Below are 15,417 nucleotides of genomic sequence, written 5' to 3'. Positions count from 1 at the left end.
CCCCCCCTTCCCCGCCCCTCAAGTAAGTTCCTCTGCGTGTGTGAGATCTGGCGGGCTTGTCGCGTACTTTGTAGCGAAAATTTACTCCTCGGGTTGAGATTCATGAAGAATAGGTATGCTGAGACTCACGACGGCCCTGAGGAGGAAGCCGGAGGTGGTGGTGAGGAGAGCGGCTGAGGAGGGAGTTTTGGCGCTTCTGCCTCGGAGGATGCAGTACTGAGTCAGACACATCCTCCCGCCCAGGTTCGGTTCCCACAACAGCCCGGGCCTGAGCCCCTGCCCCTCCCCCGCCGTCTGCGCCTCCGGGGCTGCGGATCGCCCCCGGCACCAGCCCCAGCTGCAGCCACCCCTCCTCCGCTGCCCTACTTCCCTCCACACCTCCTCACGGCCCCCCTGCTCAGCCCCTGCCGCAGTCTGGTGTCTCGGCCGCGCCCAGGCCGGGCCGTTCAGCGTAACGTGCAAAGCGCTCTTGCAAAATGGACACTGAGGGCTCGGCGGGCGCAGACTGCGCTCCCAGCCCATAAGCAAAATGGCGGCTTTTTGGCTTCGCATTGGTAACCCTGCCCCTGCCAGGCGGGGCGGGTGAGCCCCGTGCAGTGGGAGGGAGGGGAGAGTGGACGCCATTTTCCCAGAGAGAGGCAGTGACATAGAAGGGAGCGTAGGAGGCTGAAAGGAGGGAGACACGGGAGCAGCAGCGGCAGCGGGGTTTGTACACAGGTCCCAAGGCAAAGGCGCTTCCGAGCTGGTCCCTGCAGGGTTCTGCGCACTGAGATAGGTTTGGGGGGAGGGGGGGTCTCCTCTTTCCTTTCTTTCCCTTTTCTTTCTTTTACTAGAGCCTGCTGAGGGTTGAGTCCTGTCTAGGGTAGGGATATCCGCAGTGGGGCTTTTGCATTGTTTTGGTTGGGATAGAGAAGGGGCTCAGCTGAAGGGTCCTGCTGCCTGGCCTGTGACCATTACAGGTGAGTCTTTGATTATTACGAACGTATTCTGCTATGGGTACTTTGGGGAGGGGGGTGGCAGAAAGGGAGTGAAATGCCACGGGAACGTCTCGTTACCCCCGGTGCGAGTATAGCTCCCTTCCACTCTGAAATGTGTTTAAAGACTGCTTAAGTTGCCTTTAATTTGTTTTTCCTTTTGTGGGGTTTGGTTAAAAATGGCAGGCTGTCGCTATATCTTGTGAATATGGCGGGTTACTGTAACTGAAGGAGCTGAGGAGAATTTTTTGGCAGTTATGCCAGATTTATGCATTATGCTTGAAAAAAGAGCCAAAAGAGGCTATTATGTGACAGCACACAGTTCCTTAGACTGGTGATTTTAAGAACGGGTTTGTGTGTTACTGGGACTGCGTATTGAGTTTTATGAAGCTTGAGGAAGCCTATTCTCTTCCTCCATCCTGTATATTTTTGCTTTGTGGTACTAAAATGGCTCGTTATAGGCCTAATCTCTCTGCCTTCGACACCCCCGCCTCCTTTCCTCCTTCTCTGCTAATATCTCCGCTTCGTGGTGTAACCTGGACAAACGGAAAGCAGTCTTCAAGAGTTTCTGTGCCAATTTAAAAGGGGATCATTCTCTCCACCCCCTTTCTTGAGGGTGTAAGTAGTTATATTGGTGCATCCCTTTCTTGCTTTAGTTTCTGCAGCTAGTGTTCGTGTTCCTCGGATGGCATATTTCAATCTCTTTCTTAAAGAAATAAATATTAGTGGGGTAGACCCTATTGCTGCAGACATAGGGGAGAAGAAACAAACGGTTCCTGTGTAGTACTAAATAGGGTAGAGAAACCTAATATAGCCTGATTATAAAGGTCCTGTATTCTCCCATACTCAGCCATTGGGAAATGTGCGGTGGCTAATAGCCCTGAGGTCCCTAAAATGGTACATACTACGTATCGTTGAAAGAAGAAGTTTAGTGCTGCATCTAGATCTAGGAATGTTTTAGTCTGTTTATTTACAGTACCTTAAAGGAATAATAACGTTTTTGATATTTAGGGCTCAGGTCAGAGAAAAGAAAGAGATATCCATGGTTGTACGATTAATGCACGAATAATTGTTTATAATCACTATACTTTTAAAGTTACTTCTCAAAAAATGTGGAGCAAATTTTTTAATTTCCCTCTTTTGTCCTTTAGAGATTCTAAAAATGGCGGCCTCAGGCTGATGTTGTGGTAATCTAATCAGCTCGGGTCCTCCACACCCCATGCAGTGCGTTTGTCTGCAGCATATTACAGTCTTATTATGTTTAAATGAAAAGACTGTTCCCTTCAAATAACGTACAAAACATCTCTTGACTTTACTGCGATTTAAAAATGCTGTGTTCCAGCTGATTAATTTTATTGGTTATGTGTGTGAAAGGCAAGTGAACGAGACCACTCTTGTCGGGGAAAAGGGGGGTGGAAAGAGGCAGCAGACTCAAGCAGCTTCTTTGAGGGGTGTGTATAGGTTGCTGTAAGGTAATATTATATGTCTGTTTAATAATCTGGAAAAGCTCCTCCGTTTGCGATCGATACTGTACATCTGTCTATCGTGTTAATGACATAAAAGCAGTAATATTTATCAAAATAAGTAGTGGATTAAGATCGCTAAAACAGTATGCTAAATTCTTTGTGGAATCACAGTTGTGAACGTCATGTTCACCTTCCAGGAAATACCTTTGCTGGACATCAGGGCAGTAATTCCATGTATTCATAGTTCGAGAATACTAAAAGAACTTAATACTCACGGAAATAGTGCATGCAAGATTATAACCTGTTACTTTATTAAGACATGGAATTTCTTCTGCCACCATTAATCGTGGTATTACATATTTTTCTTCAGTTTATTTTGTATATTGTTTTATAAATTGTCTATGTGGTAATACACATACAGATGCTGAGGGAAAGTGCAGTTTCTAACCTCTATATTTTTTCCTAAATGAAATATGAACCTTTTAGTATCACCACTATAAATACGTTTGGGTGGGGGGAAGGGAGGTCACAAGGATTTATTATTTGGTAGTTGGTGTAGTGTACTCTGACACAAACTATGGAGCTTGCAAACTGTGTATTTTAATCAATAACAAAAAAAATTAATTGTTCACTTTTTTTTTTTTTTTAATATGATACTGTCTTTAACCTTGTCCTTGGTTTAATGAGGTATGAATTCTAGTATAGCTTTGGAACCTTCTGGATTTAAACAATCATAAGTGAGGTATTGAAATGGCAAAACTGTTTTCAGTCTCTGAAGAATTGTGATTTAGATGCCATTTAGAAGCGCTGGTGTGGTTTAAAGTATACCAGAAGTTCAACAATAAGATAGTAAGACTTTTAGCGCGTTGTTAATGCATGCCTTTCACATGTTTTGAGGCCAAAGGCTGAGTGATTTCAACCACCAAGGAGTGCGTTAATAGTCCAGTAATGCATGCTCCCATCATACCTTCCTTATTTATATAGATATGATTTTTTAAATAAACCATGTCTTACTCTGTTTATTAAAAAGTACACAAATAAGATTCTAAAGAGTATGTATGGGCCTTTTTGGAAACCTTTTGTGTTTTTCGTTCCCTAAGCTTAAAGCTCCTCTTCTTGTGAACCATTTTTTTAGTATTATGATTTAGAGAGACTGCAGAGCTGTGTAGGCCAACTTCATGGCCTCAGTCATGTTCTCAAGCAGATGTCTGATTCAAGATTAAAATTAAAATAATTTTGTACACTTCACAAAAAGTGTTCTTGGGGGGGTGGAATGAAATAAGGTTATAAAGAATAAAAATTGAAATACTTAAATTGTACAGCTTATTTTTATAGATTTAAAATTTTATGCACTAAGAACCTCTTGGGAATTTTGAGATATTCCAGAGTTTTCCTGTATGTTTTAGTGAGTCAGTTTGCCTTTGACTCAGTTTCTCCATTTGTAAAAACAGATCTGTGGTTTGTTTTAAGGAGACAGTATTACAAAGGAAATTCTACCTTTATTTTTTAACTCCATGGATAGTGATATGTTAAAGTATATTCATAACAAATTAAATACACCCCCCCCACCACCCCCGAACTTCCTGAAATAGGAAATATACTTTTTTTTTTTTTTCAAGAAACATTTCTGATTTACAAACATTGTAAATACGGACTGTAGTTCTAAAACCATTTATGTATCTGAGTTTTTAATTTCTGAGGGAAAAATCTGTTTAACTGTCACTTAGCTTTTTGAGTGAGGTTGTTTTGCCATCTGGTAAATTTCAGAGAGGAAATAATACTGGCTTTTTAGACTATAGGGAAATTTTCTCATAGCACTAAAATTCAGATTACTTCTAGGACTTGCATTACCTCATGCTTTTTCTACAGTTTCAGCACACAAAACTGTTAATACTCCATTGGAAAGCAATAGAAATACAGAAATCTCTGTCACACTGAAGGCTGTAGTGTCTCTCTAGTCCTGATCTTGGTTTGATTTAAGGACAGTCTTAATTTTGTGTGCATGCTAATACTAATTTTAGTAAGGACTATTTGTGGGACGTAGTTAAGGAGTGGTGTACATAATTGCAGAATTGTGGCATTGTTCTAAATAGATTAATGTAAATGAAGGTTTAATGAAAGTATTTTGCAGTTTTTGTTTAACATTCTAACAAAACTGAATTGAGGGTGTGTAGATTGGTGAAAATATAAAATAAAACCCAATTCAGACTTCTGGAGAGATCCTGTAGAAGTCCATCTATGTTATTGGCCTTGTGACTTCCATACAAATGAGCATTTGTGAATATCTGAAAAGTAAATTTTGTTGGACAGTGTTTTTGGAACAGGTACAGTGTTTAAATATTTCCACTGAGTAAATAGTAGTTTTGATTTATTGCTAAGAATGAAACTTAAGGCGTCTCCGGGGGAAAAAAATGTTTCACCGTATGTAGAATGTGGATTAAGAAAAAAAACACTTTTCATTCTTCCAAATTCTGGATTATTTAAAATACTAATTGTAGTGGGCTTTTGAATGATGCAGTATGAATATTTCTAACTACAGCAGTGTTCACATTTTCTTGCTAACCAAAGAATAGTACCCACAAAAGTTAACCTAATCTCTTTGAAGATCCAAAATTCTGCTCATAACCTTGATACTACAGAAAACATGCTATAGTTGTGTTCAAAGACAAAACTGTTTTACCTTTAAGGCATAACAAACAAGTTATTTAAAATAAACCTTGTCAGCGTTTCAAATACTTGCTAGGAGATACTGAGATGATTTTTACTTCCTTTTACAAATCTTAATGTGGTATTAATGAAACAGGCAAGATTTTAAGCTCTGCTGGTTGTTAGAAAATTTTAATAATTAAGGTTATCTGTAAACCTTTGAAGACAGTTGTACAAAGTATCTTTTTTAACAGGCCTGTCTTAAGTGCTTTATCTTTATTTTTTAAAATTAAAATATTTGGTAAGAACTATAGTAAATCAGTGTCCACTCAGTTATGTGTTTCAAAAGTACAAATGAATATATTTAAGTAGCACACAGATTGCATCCTGCAAGTACAGTGTGTTTGTTAGTTTTGCATATTTTATTGAAAGACTGCTATCTTTCATTTGATTAGTTCATACGCTGTTTAGATGGAGATACAGTATTGTAAAACTTAGTGAGGCTTGCAAGGGACCAGCAGTTTTGCAAATCAGGCTAAGTATGGGAATGCCAAAATAGTATTGATCCTAGTTTTAGCAATTAAAGCTAATGTTTTCAGTAGGTGCAGATACTAAAATGTCATAGGCCCAGGTTTAGAGAAGCTTTAAAAATTTTATTCTCATTTACAGTTGTTTTTTGTGTATTGTTTTATGCCATTATAGTCTAGGTAATCATTCACTTTCATATCTAAAATTATCGTCAAGTTTAAAGGCAAGATGATAAGAGTAGATTTTAATGACATTACTGTACTTCATATTACAACTCAAGAAGAAGGACCTATAATCTATTTTCCATTGTTGGTTATTTCATCAGTTATTTCATATCATTAATGTCCTATATTTACAAAGTGAGAATTTAAAATATATACAGGATGGTAGGTTTTGCTCTTTTATCCTGAGGAGCTCTGAATATTTAAATTGATTCAGTGTTCATTATGCTTTAACTCTTCTAACTTGACCAGGTCTAAAGATACTTTTTTTCTTTAACAGAGGGTGATATTCTTAACTTGCCTTGAGTAGACAAAAGGAGTTAACTCCTAATTAGTATGGTTATAATGGGGCTGTGTTTAAAACCGTATCACAAGACAGATGATATTCCAAGTCTAGACAGTTAATCCTGTCTTAACTGTTGGTTTAAAGAAACTTTTCCAATGAGGAAAGGTTTTTGTAGGTTCTACTTAAGATGAAGGTGAAGACCTGAGAATTACAGCAACTCAGAGCTTTTGGGGAAGGGGTAGAGAGATCATACCACTCTTTTGGTTTCCAAACCTATCATTCTGGAACTGTGAAAGAAACGTGAATACTTTTATATAAAACTGATAAACAATACAGTAGTTATTTTACTGGTTATAAGGGTAGGGTTCCATTGCTGGGCAGAACTTCTTTGCTGTATTTATTCTAAGATGATGTATTTCATATCTTTGTTACTACAGTTATAAATATATACAGAGATCTTATTTGAAAACACAAAAGTATAAAGTTACAAATGAATCGGTATAGTCTTGCAAGATAATTTCAATTGAAAACACAGTGGGTTTTGTTTTCTTGAAAGCAGGAAAGATCTTTTGATTTTTAAGATTTTATTTTTTTGGCTGTCCTTGAACGTGACATAGTCCCCTTCATCTGTTCCTTCACTGTCTCTTGCCCTCTTCCTCTCAAAATCTTAGTAAAGAGCATTGAAATATTGCCAGGTTGTTACCAAGAAATATAGTCCAGGTTGAACTGTGGTTAAAATTACATAAAAGTTCTTCTAACTGCTAAAAAGAATTAAAGTTTCTGTTTGAAAGAGCTTCTGACTTGCTTCTGTTTGGATTCTTAGGCGTAAGTGTAACTTTTAGGTGAATGTCTACAAACTCCTTCCACAAGTAAAAGTAGAAGCGTTGTGCTACTCACTTAAGTCAAATGCCACTGATAAAACAGAGGAGCTAGTTTTTGAAATCTACCTAAGTGAAAAAATGTGAAAGTAGAAATTTGCTTAGCTGAACTGTCAGACTTCAAATAAGTCAAAAGAAATTACTTTTTGTGTAGTAGGTAGAGTCCCAGGTCTTACTTAAGCAGCATAGAAAAAAAAATTACTTGATGTCATGAAGCCAGCAAAATATTAAGGTTGTTGAAGGCAGTACCAGCATGTATTTGTAGCCACATGTTCCTGCCCCCGCATCGAATAGCTTTACTTCTGCTTGAGAGGAATATTGAGCCTTAGGATTATAGACCTTCCAACGACTGAATCACCATAAGGTATATGGTAACCTTTAATAAAAAATAAATATACCTAGCTCTCACAGTTCTAGTCACAACTTACAGACTATTCTTACAGAATGTGGATTGTATGTACTTGCAGAAACACTGTATTTTGAAATGTTTGTCAGTGATAACTTAAACAGGTGTAAATAATGTTTTCTTGGAGAATCATTGGTAAGTCACATACAGGCTATTTGTGTAAATTTCATTATTTACCACCTTGTGGTAGATGGAGGAAAAATGTTTGCAGTAAAACAGCTGATACAAAGAATGACTTAAAGCCAAGATCCTTTTACTGGGAAACTACTTTGTTTTCTTAACCTCGGAATTTCTGTTTAAATGAATTTTACATCTTGCAGTGATACAGTAATGTTAGGTAGCTAGTATATACTTCTCCAAGCAATAAGCAATATTGCTATCAAAAAGTAATTTTTTCCTCTTACTCCATGTTCTGTAGCTGAAATTTACAACTCCTTGACTCTCCAGCTCAAATAATTTATAATTTTTGAATGGACACGCCTTTTTGTGTGTGGTTTATTTTAAAAAGTATGGCAAGTGTTTAGTAAAGTTAAGAGACATCAAATGATTGGCAATTAATTTCCAGGTTTTGGGGGTTGATTGTTTTAAATATAAAGCCTAAAATCTGTAAGTGTGGTATTTTTCTGTGGACCTCTGCCTATTGCTGCTTGTGATAGATATCTGTTCAATAATCCTTACTCTTTCTGTAACTGCATTTACCTTTATTTCCCTTCTACCACTCATTCTTTTTCTCTTCCTAGTCCCATATTTTGTCTAAGTTCCACTGAGAGAAGAAAAGAAGGAGTGAAGAGAGAGAAGAGGTAAGGGTTAGTCTTCCATGTTTTAATGGACTGGCATAAATATTTGAGGAAGAGAGTTATCTTTCTATCACTTCTTCAGGAATACACAAGAGCCAGCAGTCTTGGACCAGATAGTAAAGGGTGGATAGCTTATGGCCAGTGGAAACTAACTCTTCTGTATGGCAGAAACTTTGCTGACAGACTGATTCTAGGTTTATACTTAAAAGGACAGCTTTCTTTCCAGTGAGTGGAGTTGGTGAAATGCATGTAATGACGTGTATACTGAAGAATTGATACTTACATGATGGAAACTCGAGGTTTTTTATGTATGAACCATGGAGGAGGCAGGTTTTTTTCCTTGTTTCTAGATCACAAACTCAAGACCAATTCATGAAGTTTAGTTGTCATTCTAAACATAACTGAGGTCTTTCTTGAATGTAAAGTCCTGTATTTATTGTATCAGGATGTTCATGCTGTACACTAATGAACTCTTTACCATGCTTGTTCTTCCTCTATGTTGGCACTGGATTAAAAGCAAAGGAGGATGAGGAGCTCGTAGTAGTTTGGCTGTAATAACTGTGTTTCTTAAGTAAGTTGATCAAATGATCTCTGGATCTCTGTCAGTACAACCAATAACTTAAAACCCAAAAATTTGATAGTTGGGACCTTAGTACCCTTGAGATCTCTGAAGCTTAATGAAAATCCAGAAGTGGATGGAAAGGGGCAGCTATGAGCAGTGTTCTGGGAGAGGAAGCATAGTGATTTTAGCTATTATCTGTCATGTGTTTAACTCCAAACTAGTACTTTTTTTTTTTTTTTTTTTTTTTATGGACCTGGCTACTGACAATGTGTAGGTCAGTGTGGATGGCATAGGAAGTCATTGAGGGGCTTGTGAGTGAGGCCAGGACCAGTTAATACTGTGATGAGGGAGATACTGCTGTGAGAGGGATATAGAGAACATTAGGTCAATGGGAATGCTTGGGCATAAACTACAAATACATAGGAAACCAGATTTCTTTTAACACAAGTTGTTCTATGCAGTTTGCAGGAGTTGGTTATTAATGGATCCTGATTTGTGTATTGTAATTGAGTGTGCCTACTGTGTCTTACTTTTACCTGCTACCCTTCTTTGTTTCAGCACAAATTTGAAGTAGACTGCTAACTTATCTGTTAGGTTAACAGAGAGCAGCAGACAGTAGCAAAGGTCTGATTTTGGATTCATAGTGGTTTCTAAGCTTGCATACTTCATACTGCAGCTGCAGTGTTACAACATTTGGAAGTTGGATATCTCTCCTAATCTCTTAGCAAAATCTATACCATGGTGGGGCATGTTGGGGGTAACAGAGAAAGAACTTCCTTGTGGGTAAGGTTAGTCATTTATTCATGTATTCTGCTTCTAGGTCTGGTTGAATATGTGTTATCTCCTTAGAAACAGCCAGCAATAACTAAATATTCAGATTACTTTGATACATGTATTTATGCTGTGTATATATAAACTGCATATATTTTTCCAGATTTGTGTGTAGATACATGTGTGTATATACACACATGCACACACACAGAGAGGAGTTCTCTATTTGAAGGACATTTATAGTATACCGTTAAAATATTAGTTTCCATCAGTAGTTTTCCAAATAACCTAAATATATAGAGAAGACGTGAGTGCTCAGAGCAGTAGTAGAAAGCAGAAATTTGGCAAGATGTACAATATTTTTAGTAAAATCTTCCTGATGATTTCTCCTTTCTTCCCCCTGTAAACCCCCTCCTCCAATTTAAAAAAAAAAAAAAAGTTAAAAATAAAGGGGAAAAAAAATTGTAGCCAGGGAAGCTAAGTAGGAAGGCTCAGTTTGTTGGCTCTGTGACAGTTCAGGACAGTGGTTTTCGATTTGTGGATGACAATGCACAGTATTGATAGGTGCATTTTTACTTAGAAATTTCTCCTTCATAGGCAGTGCTAGGACATAGGCGTATCAGCTTTTCTTAGGTCTGTTCTTGTCGATTTCTTTGTGGGAAGGGTGGTTCCCATGACCACAGATTAAAATTGTTGGCCTGTAAATCTGAAGAAAGGCATGACAAGAATTGCTTTTGCTAATGATTGCAAAACATGTATACACATATGATGTAATTGGGGGACGGGAAGAGTAGAATGTTTAGATTTCATGCTCAATAAAAGACAGTTTATGCATAGAAGATGTTTTTAAATGTTTGCTCTCAGAATTCATTTTCTCCCTTTTTCCAGTGTATGTAGTAGGCTTGATTTGGTGTCTCTCAATTTTAAGGTACGTAACTGTGTTCTGTGTGCTGTATTGAGTACCAGCACTTCAAATATGTTGTTATCCACCTCCCCTGATAGGAGGTATTTTTAAGGAGGGCACCAACACACCTTTTAGAATATTCTTTCTGGTGTAGTAAGAAAATCAAACAACACTACTTTTTGGGCATCTATCTTTATTAGCTGAGAGGGCTTGTATAAACAAATAACACCAAGATCAGCAGGAGTCAGCAGAGGTCTGAAAGCAGTAGTACGATCTTGGAAATCTTTGCATCTTGCCCAAAAGACCTTGTTAAGGTGGGAAACTGTAGTTAGTTTCAGGGTCATCGTGTGTGACTCTGGAGCCAAACTGGACCCACAGTAGCATGAATTTTCTACTGGGAGGAAATGAAAGTTCAAGTTTAAGTTTGGGCTTAGTGCTGTATGAGTATAGATAGATTGCTTTTACATTCAAACAGGCTCAAAGATTAGCATTGTGTGCTGGTTGAATCATTTTTATCTGTAAAACTGAGAACTCTTCTCTACCCTCCCTCTTCCTTGGTCCATTCAAGTGGAAAGTTGACTGTACAGATCTCTTTGTTTCAGCAATTTCATCTGTTTGTTACAGTAAGCTTCAAATTAATTCTGTTAGGTTTGAACACATCCCTTAATAATGAATCTTTATGTATACTGTGTGTATGCTGATACTAAAATACTGCTACAATTTTTTTTGCCTGTATTTAAAGGGTGTGAGGCAGTGGGTTTACCAGTGCTCTTAGTTTAGCAAAAGAGAACCTCTCCTGTACTTGTGCTCAGGAGAAATAAGGTCTGCTTAAACATGGGCTGAACTGCCTGCATTTCCCTGTGTTGGGAAGCATTGGCTGTAACTTTTCAGGTATTCCAGAATGATAATTATTCTCAGACATTAAAGTTACTCAATTTACTAAGTATGGGTAAATTACCACTTTCACCTTCTAAATATTTTGTAATATATATTTAAAGTTATATCATTTTGCTTTCAAGGAGAGTTGGCATATATTGATAGAAGATTTTGATTATTTTTTTTCCCCTGTAGTTATGTATATTTTGTATATAGGCCTTGTGAAGATGCAGAGCAGTTACAGTATGGAGATGGTAATTTGGTTAGTGTATTAATATTTCTGCAGTGACATTAGTTAAGCACTTTGTAAAGTTGCATGCATTGGTATAAGATCTACATAATTATTTATCTGAAACCAGCACTGTTTCCTCTCATGAAATAGCCTAATTATAGGCTAATAATCTAATTATATTTAGATTCTTCTCCCTTAAACTTCTGCTCTGTGTTTAGGGAGGCCCTGGTAAGTCTCTCTGTAGAAGCATTGATGAAATCCCCAAGTCTTAAAACATCTAAACTATGCAACTGTGGGTTGTTTTCATCTTGTAATTGTTGACAGGTGGTGACTGATAGAGGCAATTGCTAGAAAAAATTATTGGAGAACTTCAGGTGTACATTGAAGTCAAAAACAGGAACAAAAAGACTTGATATTTTTGTAATGCTTAGTGATGTGAGAAACTTGAACTGATTTAGTGGCTACACTAATTTTAGTATGTGAAAAATTCTTAGATTTGAGCTAAGAAATAATCTACTTGTAAGCTTAATTCATTATTTCACTGATGTCCCTTTGTAAATTAGAAAATAAATGTTGTATTGCACCTTGTTTTCAATTCTATTCCTAACTTTTATAGTGGATTTTTTTCCTTTTAAGTGCTTTTTGTCTTCAGTATCTATCACATGAAAACAGAATTTGGAAATTGATTTATGGGGAAGGAAACACAAGGAACAGTGACATTGCCTGTGTAAAAAGCTGTCAGATGTACTAAGAACAGTAAAACCAATTTCTTTTTTTTTTTTCTTTCTTTGTTTCCTGTAGTGTTAGGGGTAAGTGTGGATTAAGAAAAACCCCTAATGAAAAAAAAATACTACTATCTTGCTGTATTAATTTCTCTTTAGGATATTTTTTATCATTAGGGCAAAAAAGTTGTTACTGGTGTTGCCACCACCTCTTATCTTAGATTTTTTGTATTTGTGCACCCAGATGAGAGCTTTAGTATTCTTAAACATATAGCATATGTTCTAGCAGGCTTCTTAGTCCTATTTTCTCTTCCCTCTCCCTTCTTAAAAAGGGTTAAATGTCTTGCAGAGGTGAGCTACCAATATAGCATATAACCATGTGAGTTGTACCTTTCCTGGTTTAGCAAGTACTGTCTGGTTTCTTCTGGCTTGGAAAGTATGCTCAATAATTAATAAATATAAAGGTAAGTAGAGCGCTCTGATCATATTTATATTGTTACTTTCTATTTGGATATAAGTACTGGGAACTCAGTTTCTGAATCTGTTTTAAAAGAAATGCAAGTAGAAGTAGTTAAATGCTTTTGAAAAATATTTTTCCTACCTTAGGGAAAAAAACCCAAACAACAAAAGGAACAAAAAGAATCTTACATGGAAAATGCCATGGAATAACTTGTCTGGATTCTTGACACTTGGAGGATGATTGATAGCTGGGATTATGAAACCTTGTTGGAGTCATCTGGGCAGTTTGGCTAGACTTAAAGTTCTTATTTTTCAAGTGTCCTTTCTGTCTAGGTGATCTGTCATCTGGTTGTTTCCTGAAACTGTTCTGTATAGCTCTTGATGCTCCTACAAAAGCAAGAAGAAAGAGGTAAAAAAGACATGCTCATAAAGTAGGTCTGGAGATCCTTTCTGACAACATCTGAACATAGCAACTAGATTTTGTTTGGAATGTTTGGACTCTGTAAGATTAGGTTAAAAAATACTGATGTAATTACAGGAGAATACCCATTTAACTTCTGATTCAAGAGGTGAGCCCTCTGTATTTTTTTTTTTTCCTTCTTTGTGTACCAGTGAAAAAGTTTTTTCCTGTGCTGTCACACAATTGATCTTAAAGCACATGGCAGAAGGGAAACATGTGGTCTTCGTTAGACCACAGAATAATGTTGTGTAAGTGAAATACCTCAGGGATAATATGTAAGTTATTTTCTGTTGTTTAATGCATAAATGATGTTCTTTGTAAAAAGACACACAGATGAATAATTTGGATTGTATTGTGCTCTTATACTTCTGTTGTTAGAGCTCAAATAATTTAAAAAAACAGTTCTGGTATCATAAACAAAATGTGTGATAAGTATGGTGAGGCTTCAAATATTTTAGAGTTGATATGGCTACTAAGTCATAAAGCTCCTGTGTATTCTCTAGAGAAGAACAACTGCCATAGAAAATGTAAACCAGTGTGTTTGAATGGTAAAGTGTTAAGTTTCTTGCAGGAGGTTGATCTTGCACAAGATAAATGCTTTAACCAGATGGAACAAAAAGTTTATTGTTTTCTAAGATGAAAATCAGGTTATTAGGGCAAGATAAACTTTTTAACTGCAATTAAATAAAACTTTTTTTTTTTCCTCCAAATAAGGAATGGGTTTTCATATAACAAAATTTCTGGTAGGGTGATAATGAAGAAAATCTCATGTATCTAGGAAATTGCCAGAATTCTTCCAAAGCTTACCATGTATTGTCACTAAAGGAATGGAGTGGGCCCTAACAAAATTGGAGGCTCTCTACTTTGAGTTTAAGGTATAGTAGATGAGCTGCTTGGCCCATTGATCATTGAACTGTGGACCAGCAGTTTTTTTATAGTGCCTTTTAATTATATGACACTGAAATTGACTGGATAACCAGTGTGGCCTTTCCAACTTTCAAATGCATTTAGGGCTTGAAGAAAGACTTTCTTCCACAGTAAGTTTTGTATAATCGGCTTGTATTATAGAAAGACTTATTCCCTAACACCCTTCTTTCCAGTTTTTCTGGACAGTTATTTAAATGAAAGGCACCTATGAAAACAGTTTCTTAGAAGGCCATGGGTGACAGATTGAGTTCTGAAAGAATAATGACTTGAAATAGATGGGTACTTGCCAAAATTGGAAAGTACTGTAGCATATGGTAGCATATAGTATTTTCTGACTCATCTAAAATACCAAGCTTCAAAGGATAAGCAATCACTTTTAAGATGGATTGGGGAGAAAGTTCCCCCATGGTTACACGATTTTCTGTTCTGAACTTACCAAATTTTGTAGTGTAGTCCTGTAAAAATATTGGGATGATTTTAGCGTGTAATGTCAGAAGTGGAAGTACTATCATGAGAGAAGATAGTATTTCTCTTCATTCTAAATCAGACATCACTGTATTCATCATTGGATGGCCTATAAGGTCACAGTTATGTTAATCAGTGGGCATAGTGTAATCAGTTTATCCTGGGTCTCCCCCCACTCCCATCATGGGAGTTTGTTGAGGATGGCTACTCATAAATAATGAACTGTGTTTGGTTTAACTTGTCTGTGTAGGTATTGCGAGATGGTGACTACGTCCATTCTTCTATACTTAATTATGAGCAGAGAAAAAGCATTGGAAGGTTTTGTGCGTGTGTGTGTGGTGAAAACCTGAAATCTTAAGGTGGTAAAAAATTAGGTAGTATTACAATAATGTTCTGCATCCTTTCAGATGAAACAACTTCTGTTCAATGCTGTGTGGCAGAATAAATTTGAGTTCTTCAAGTCTCATTCAGTGTAGATTAGTCTCTTAGAATTTTTGAGAGAATTCTCATTAAGGCTTAAAGATGTATTTCAGTAGCTTGCAGTAGGGTAAGAAGTTTATCTTGGCTCTGTTCCTCCTCCCCCCTTTTTTTTCCTTGCAAGAGTGGTGATGTATTTGCTTGGTCAGAGATGATGGCATTAATTGGGCCATGCATTAGCAATTAATTTTCTATCTATACATAGCTCTAAAAAGATATACATAGCTCTCTTGTCTTTTTCTGCATTACTTAAAAAAAAGCCTTAGATTTCACATTATTCTCAGATTTGGTAACTACATCTCTTCATTCCGTGTTGGCAGTGAAGGTCACTTGAATATATATGATGACTGGGTAATCTCA

General features: G+C 36.9%; 1 protein-coding gene across 2 annotated transcripts in view; it reads left to right on the top strand.

Moving 5' to 3' along the window:
- The first annotated feature begins 636 nt into the window (after nt 1-636).
- The window catches only part of KMT2E (lysine methyltransferase 2E), a 60,815-nt gene continuing 46,034 nt past the window's right edge, over nt 637-15,417 (top strand). For both annotated transcript variants that reach the window (XM_026866457.1, XM_026866447.1), the window contains exons 1-2: nt 637-959; nt 8,146-8,205. The gene's annotated coding sequence lies outside the window, so the exon portion shown is untranslated. The remainder of the gene's footprint in view (nt 960-8,145; nt 8,206-15,417) is intronic.

This window comes from Athene cunicularia (genome assembly GCF_003259725.1).
Source record: "Athene cunicularia isolate RWA chromosome 1 unlocalized genomic scaffold, athCun1 chr1_part2, whole genome shotgun sequence".
NCBI lineage: Eukaryota > Metazoa > Chordata > Aves > Strigiformes > Strigidae > Athene > Athene cunicularia.
The sequence above is the reverse complement of the archived record's forward strand: the minus strand, read 5'-3'. Positions and strand labels throughout refer to the sequence as shown.